Consider the following 7,839-nt stretch of genomic DNA (forward strand, 5'->3'; position numbering starts at 1 on the left):
CTCCTGGCCCCCCGGGTGGGCCCTGCCTGCTGCCCCCCACCCCGGCTTCACGGCTTCACTCGGCCACCTCTGATGCTGAATCAGGCCGGGCTTGGTATTTGGTGGCTACAGAAGCAGTGACTGGTACAACAATGTCCACGTGAGCTTGGGCCGCTCTAGGGGGCAGCGCATGAACCTGCCCTTTCCCCTCCCACTCCTCCCTGACCTGGAGCGAGTCCTCCTGGGCCACCATAGCACCCACAGCTTCCTGGGTGAGCAGTTTGCCTCTGAGACATTCACCCACAGCCTTCTGAAGTCACAGCTGGGGACAATACAGCGGCACGCTCTCCGTACGTCTGGCCAGGATGAGTGCCTGGAAGAACAACAGGGCATGATAGAGGAGCGCCATTTTTTCTTGTTTGTCTTATTTCTTTTGCGGTGGTAGACGTTTTCAAACACGCCCAAGAAAAGAGGAAATGGAGTAGTGAACCCTGAGGTATCTACGACCCCGCTTCAACGTATATATCGCCCAGTTTGGGTTTATCTTTGTCTCCCCACACCTCCCTCCCTTCCGGTTTATTTTCTTTTATTTGAAGGATTTACTTATTTTGGGGAGCGCAAGCAGGAGAGGGGCAGAGAGAGAGAGAGAGAGGGACTGAGGATCTGAAGCGGGCTTTGCCCTGACAGCAGAAATCCCAATGCGGGGCTTGAACTCACAAACCGTGAGATCATGACCTGAGCCAAAATCAGACATTCAATCGACTGAGCCACCCACGGGCCCCTCCTGGTTTATTTTAAAGCCAATCCCAGACATGGTGTCATTTCATCTGTAAATAGGTTTGTTCGTATCTCTAAGAGACGGTCTTCAGTGAAATACATCAATATCACACTTCAAAAATTAATAATCCCTTAGGGCACCTGGCTGGCTCAGTCGATAGAACATGCGACTCTTGATCTCAGGGTCTTGAGTTTAAGTCCCACCAGTGGGCATGGAGCCTACTTAAAAAAATTTAATAATCCTTTAATGGCATCTAATATCCAGTCAGTGTTCATGTTCCCCAATTGGTCCATGAATGTCTTTTTGTTTTCAATTTTCTAATTGTGGGCAAAATACATATGCCATAAAATTTGCCCTTTTATACATGTTTAAGTGTAGTAGTTAGCACATTCACATTGTTGTGCAACCAATCTCTAGAACCCTTCCGTGAGTCTCTTTTTCACTTTTTTTTTTTTTTTTTTTTTTTTTTTGAGAGAGAAGAGTCAGGGAGAGGGGCAGAGGGAGAGAGAAAGAGAGAATCCCAAGTAAGGGCCACACTCAGCACAGAGCCAGGGCTCAGTCCCATGACCTTGGGATCAGGACCTAAGCCGAAATCAAGGGTCGGATGCTCAACTGACTGGGCCATCCAGGGGCCCCCTCCATGAGTCTCTTTTTTATTTATTTATATTTTTTTTATTTTTTAATGTTTATTTACTTTTGAGAGAGGGAGAGAGAGAGAGAGCACAAGCAGAGGAGGGGCAGAGAGAAAGGGAGATCAGAATCTGAAGCAGGGGCCAGGCTCTGAGCCGTCAGCACAGAGCCCGATGCGGGGCTTGAACTCACAAACCGCGAGATCATGACCTGAGCCGAAGTCAGACGCTCAACCGACTGGGCCACCCAGGCACCCCTCCATGAGTCTCTTTTTACAGCTGATTTGTTTGAATCAGGAGCTAAATAAGGTCCACACATTGCATTTCAGCAACCTTTCTCTCCTTTTTTTTTTTCTTCTTTTCTCGTTTCTTTTCTTTTTTCTTGTTTAAGAACCTGGTGGCTTGTTCTATAAACGGAATATCCTCCATTGTGGATTTGGCGGATGGCACCCCTGTGACGCCAGTTGGCATGTTCGCCCATGAAGGGATGCAATTTTGAGGTGGGAGGGCTTCCTCGGGAGGAGACATTTAAGTAGAGAGAGAGTCCTGCAGCTAAATGGGGAAAGGCAGTTCCGGGCCGAGGGGACAAGATGAGCCAAAGCTCTGTGGCTCCCATTGCCCAGGGACTCACAGCCAGCCTGCTATAGCCCAGGCACTGCACGAGGCACCAGGGACACTACCAGGAACCACACTGTGTCCCCGCTCTCCCTGGGGTTAGCGCTGATCTTCCCAGGGAGGGAGGCAGGGGAGGAAAGCGGGAATTTCGTCTACAGACACTCTGCCTGCCGGCTCTAGGTGTGGCTGTACAGCTGGGAGGTATGCGGGGACATCCCCTTGGCACACTGGTGACTCCTGGCCCGGCCTGGCCCCTACCTCCTCCAGGAAGCCAGGGAGAGCCCAGGACACCAGCTGGTACCAACCCCCTCTGCCAACTCTAAGTTGGATGTTGGCTCACCCGACATCCTAGTGAGATGGGAACTCCTTGGGGTGCGGTCTCCTTCATGCCACCACAGGCTTCGCTTCTTTCCGCCAGTTCTTCCTTGTAGCCCTTACTTCTCCTTGGGATCGGACTCAGCATCACCTCCTCTAAGACGCCTTCCTTGCTACTCCGTCCAGTTCCCGTGCTCCCACAAGCCCCAGATCATCCACTCAGGGTATCTCCCTCTGAACCCCATGAAAAACTGCCCACTTCTGCTTCCTCCTGGGTTGCTCACAGGGCCTCTGCCAATGCGGCCGCCTGACACCGCATCCAGGATGCCCAGCCTCTTCAGTGTCAGTGGCCACAGAACCCTGCCTGTGGACAGTGACGCAGTTATGGGAGCATTGGTTGGTCCAAAAGGCGACTCTCCTCCCAGAACAGACTCTAAAGGTGGCTTCTCTGCCTGATGCCCCTTCCCCGCCCATCCCTGCCCCCCCCCCCGACAGGGTGGTCATCCTGCTGCACCATGAGGACATGTGAGCAAAGCCGGAAGGGACACTGTCCCCTCCATCCCAAGCATGGTGGTACCTGACCATGACTGAAGAAGGGTGGGAGGGATATCGTTGCTGGGTTTGGGTTTGGAGACCGTCTTAGACCTCGAGCTGCTGTAACAGAATACCATCAACTTGTGGCTTATAAACAGCAAATCTATTACCGTTCTGGAAGCTGTAAGTCCAAGATCAAGGTCCTGGCAGATTCAGAGCCTGCTTCCTGGTTCAGAGAAGGCAGGCTTCTCTCTATGTCCTCACGTGATGGAAGGGACTGGGGAGCTCTGTGGGGTCCCTTTTATGAAGGCGTTAATCCCATTACACATGCAGGGCCCTCCGGACCTAATCACCTCCCAAGGCCATCACCATCACCTTGGGGGTTAGGATTGCAACATACGAATCCTGGGGGGACACAGACATTCAGACGATACCATTACAGACGACTCCGTAGAGAGCGGCGAGTCCGGCTTCCCCTCATTGTACAGACAGGGAGCCTGAGACCCGAGGGTTGGGGGGGAGGGAGTTACCTAATGGCTCATGTGATCCATTAGTGACAGAGCTGTTGCCAGAATGGGCTCTCTTACTTCCGGTCCAGTGTTGTTCTCCAGGGAAGCGGAGAGGTTATAGCAGAGAGAATTAAAAGGAGGCTAGCGTATGCCTTCTCGTAAGAGCAGCCTACGCAAAGCGCTGGCCATCCACCAGGCTCTGTCTAAGCATGTTTCGTATATTAACTCACATCCTCACCAACCAACCTTATGAAGCAGGTGCTTTTATTATCCCCATTTAAAAGATGGGGAAATTAAGGTAGAGGGAGGTTTAAGAGGCTTGCCTGAGACCACACAGCTCCCTAGGAGCACCCTGGCAACAAGGCGTGTGTGTTGACTCACTACCCTGTTTGCCTCTCATGGGCTAAGATGACTGAGGTCGACTCCCCTAGCAAGGGACTGAGCCCCTCTACACTTTGATTTCCTTATCAGTAAGCCGGGGAAACAACAGGGCCTTCTGCTCATCGTGACTCTGGCAATGTCTGCACAGTACCCAGCTCTCAGTGCGTGTTAGCAAAACCAAGAAAGGGGAACAAGAACGGTGGGTTGGGCGGCGACACGGATAACAAACGTTCTAGACCATCAGTGCTAAGGTGCCAATTTTTCACGCTCCAACATCTCGGAGATATCCTAAGTTCCATATGATGTCTGGCAATGGAGATAAAGCGCACGATGGAAATTCAGAGGCATCAAGAAACACAGGACAAAACGCGGCAAGACGGGAGGGTCTGTGGCCAGTCAGGGGGCATACGTGGGGCTTGCTTCGCCCCAGACATCCGACTCTTGATCAGAGAGCAATTCTGGACCCTGCCTCCCACCCTGGAGAGGGGCCTGCACTGAATGAGGAGCATGCTCTCCGGCTGCGCGGCTTGGAAGGAGAAAGATGAAGGGTTGCATTCTTTTAGAGGTGAGAGACTAAGGATGTCTTCCATTTGAGCAACCTTACCTCCCCTTGACTTCTTTCCTCTGTGCCCACCCACGGGGGGAGAGTTACCTTAACTCCTTTGTGCCTGCCAGGGCTGGGAATCCCACGATCCTTGCCTTCCCTCATTCTAGGGGGTATCGTGACTGCCCTGGAGTGCTGGTCCATTTGGTTGGTTTCCACCTGCTCTGAGGCCTGTGGTAGATGTCTTTTTTATGTGTGCTTTGTCTTGTTCAGGGTAGAAAGCTTGGAATTACCTATTTTATTTTATTTTATTTTATTTTATTTTATTTTATTTTAGAGAGAGAGCACACAAGCAGGGGAGGTGCAGAGAGAGAGGGGAACAAAGGATCCCATGGGCGCTCCGCACTGACAGCAGAAAGCCCAACGTGGAGCTCGAACTCACAAACCACAAGATCGCGACCTGAGCCGACGTCAATGACCGAGTCACCCAGGCGCCCCTGGAATTACCCTTAACTCTTCTCTCACACGCCCCCTAAGCCAATCCACTGAGAAACCCTGTCGGCCCTACCTTCCCAGTATCTCCCAAATCCAGCCACCTGTTGCCACTTCCACTGCTGCTGCCCCGCTCGAAGGCACTGAGCCACTGAGAGGCTCAAGCCTCTCCCTTGAATTCTCCTAACAGTCTCCTTGCCGGTCTCCAGGCTTCTGTTCCTGCTCTGCCCCTTTACCCGATTCTCAACTCAGTAGCGGGTCCACTCGTGTCACAGCTCCCCATCCCGTTCCGAGGAAAAGCCAAAGCAGTGGTCCATCCTGCCTGGTTCCCCATCACCTTTCGGCCTTATCCTACTGCTCCCTCTCCCTCTGTTCCGGTCCCATTGGCCTTCTTGTTCTCCTGCCTCAGGGCCTTTCCACTGGCCAGAAAGCTCCACCCCCAGATAGCCACAGAGCTGACTCCCTCACCTCCTTTAAGTCTTTGCTCAACTGCTCAACGGTCACCTTCTCAGTGAGGCCTACACTGACCACCTTAGCACTGCAACTCCTATTCCGCCCACTCACTCCTGTAATCCGGATGACCCTTAGCTGACGGCTTTTATTTCCATGGCACTTGAGACCTACTGTGATGTTCGGTGTCTGTATTCGCCAACACTTTCCCCACCACCACGACGGGCTGCAGAACTTGTGGGGCCCAATGCAAAATGGCAATGCAAGTCCCCCTTGGCCAACATGTCAAGAGGGTGACAGCAGAGCACTAAATCAAGTTCGAAGCCATTCTAAGAGTAGGGCCTTTTGTGAGTGCCCAGGTCACAGGCCCAGGAAGCCGGCTCTGCCTATCACGGAAGGGAGCTGGCGAGAGCCCTCAACCAGGGCAGAAGTCTATTTGGAGCTGGGCTGTAGGCAGATTATTCTGGCACATCTGGTGGGATAGGTTGGAGGGAGTCTAGGCAGGGAGACCAGTTAGGCAGCCTTGTGAGGAAGAGGAAGGGACAGGTGGGGTGGAGGTAGGGGGCTAAGGGGCGGAAGGCAGGGGGGGAGAGCCAGAGTGAGAAGCAGGGAGGAGGCAGAGTTTGCTTAGACAAGAGCATGACAGGAAAGACCCCCTGCGAGCTCACCTTCCTTTGCTCCTCCAACTCCTTCCTTCCCCCCACCCCAGCCTCCGAACGCTCCGGGGCACAGAAATCAGCCTTGTGTCTCCCTTTGGCCACCAGAGGGCAGACCATTCTCGCGGATTTTCGGGACGAGTTTGGGGTGGGGGGAGTGGACTGTCCTCTGTCCTCACCTTTCCCCCTCATCTCCTTCTGTGTTCCTTCATCAACTTCTTCCTCGATGGCTGGGTGCCTGACTGGAGCTGGAGCGGGCCACGGGGAGGTGTCCTGGAGTACTGTAGGTGGCACCTGTTGCCATTTAAGAAGTACGTCCGTCCCACCCTCCCATTGCGTCTGTCCAGCTGTCTACTTCTCTGGGTGACCTGGCCATGGGCTCCGCTCAAGATGGGGGAGATGGGAAGTGGGAGTCATCAAGTGTCAGAGGTCCATCCAGCACTTTTTCCCACAATTCCTGGGACCTCTCTGCTCCTGTACCTTTGGGGACTTGCTGCTTGAGCCTGGTCTCTGGCTCCGGAGGAGATTCTGGCTTCTGCCCACCTTAAGGGGCTGTTGAGCCCTGGGATGGAGGTAAGGGGCAAGTTCCAACACGTCCAGGGGACAGCTTGGAGCTGCGGGGGACAGCTTGGAGCCAGAGAAATCAAACTAGCCTACAGCCTCTACCTGGTGAGACAGTCTAGGAGGAAGTGAAGAGTGGACTCAGTTTGCCAAGCGGGCTTCCTGTTGGAGTTGAAGGCTCTTCAAAGATGAGAGAGACCTCACTTTATTGATGAAACTCAAGTCCAGGAAAGAAGGGACCTTCTCCAGGTGCCCATTCTTTGTGCCATCCTGAGGAATCCTCGTTGTCAACCAGTTTCTCTTTTCTGTGAGTTTTATTGTCTTTGAAGGGACAAATGAAAAATGAATTAAGATGAAAAAGTCTCTTGGGGCTGCTGGGCAGCTCAGTCAGTTAAGCATCCGACTTCAGCTCAGGTCATGATCTCGCGGTCCGTGAGTTGGAGCCCCGAGTCTGGCTCTGTGCTGACAGCTCAGAGCCTGGAGCCTGCTTCCGATTCTGTGTCTCCCTCTCTCTCTGCCCCTCCCCTGCTCACGCGCTCTCTCTCTCTCAAAAATAAATAAACATTAAAAAATAAAAAAAAAAAAGGGGGGAGAATGCCTCTCCTGCCTTGCTTTACAGGGGTATTTTAAAAGGTAACTGGCGTGACTCAGTATCACCATAGTGCAATGTCATTTTGTGCTATTTTGAACAATTAAAAAAAAAAGGTAAGTGGAATTCAAAGATATTATTTAGAATGTCATCACTGAAACAAAGGCATAAATTCTCTTAATATAAGGACGTCGAGGAGCCCAAACTCAGAGATGTTATGTAATCTTTCCAAGCTCACATAGCATTTTCATTCCACAGAGCTGCGGCTGGAACACAGGGCTGGAGGGGGAACCCCTGTAGCCTCCCACAGCTGGGAGACAAGGAGGCCGACCGGGTGCCTGCCCCGGACCTTAAGAAACAGTGCGGATTAGATGTGGGGGTGTATGGATAAACAGAATCCAAGACAGACGATAGCAGGTGAAGAATGTTAAGTAGACAGGTAAAAGACGCTGCCTTTGACAGGTGACACACATGTTGATAGGTTGGATGATAAAAACGAGATGGATTTTACGAGCGGACTGATGAGCGGACACGCAAACGGGTAAGTTGTTTTAGAACCAAAGGATGCCAATCGTTGGGACGGCTAACAGCCTTATTTTCTATTTGGTCAAACAATAAACATGCACAGGTGATCCACGCTCCCCGTTCAGGTTTGAAAATACCCGGAAACTGACGGAAAGAAACGAACAGTCCGACCGGGTACCACCCCAGGAACAACTCGGGGCTCGCCGGGTCTCGGGTGTTGCCGGAAATGGCCGACGACCGCGGTCGGCTGCGGGGCGGGACGGGGGCGTGGCCGGTTCACTG

The sequence above is a fragment of the Prionailurus bengalensis genome, chromosome D1 (assembly GCF_016509475.1).
Source record: "Prionailurus bengalensis isolate Pbe53 chromosome D1, Fcat_Pben_1.1_paternal_pri, whole genome shotgun sequence".
In the NCBI taxonomy this organism is placed as follows: domain Eukaryota; kingdom Metazoa; phylum Chordata; class Mammalia; order Carnivora; family Felidae; genus Prionailurus; species Prionailurus bengalensis.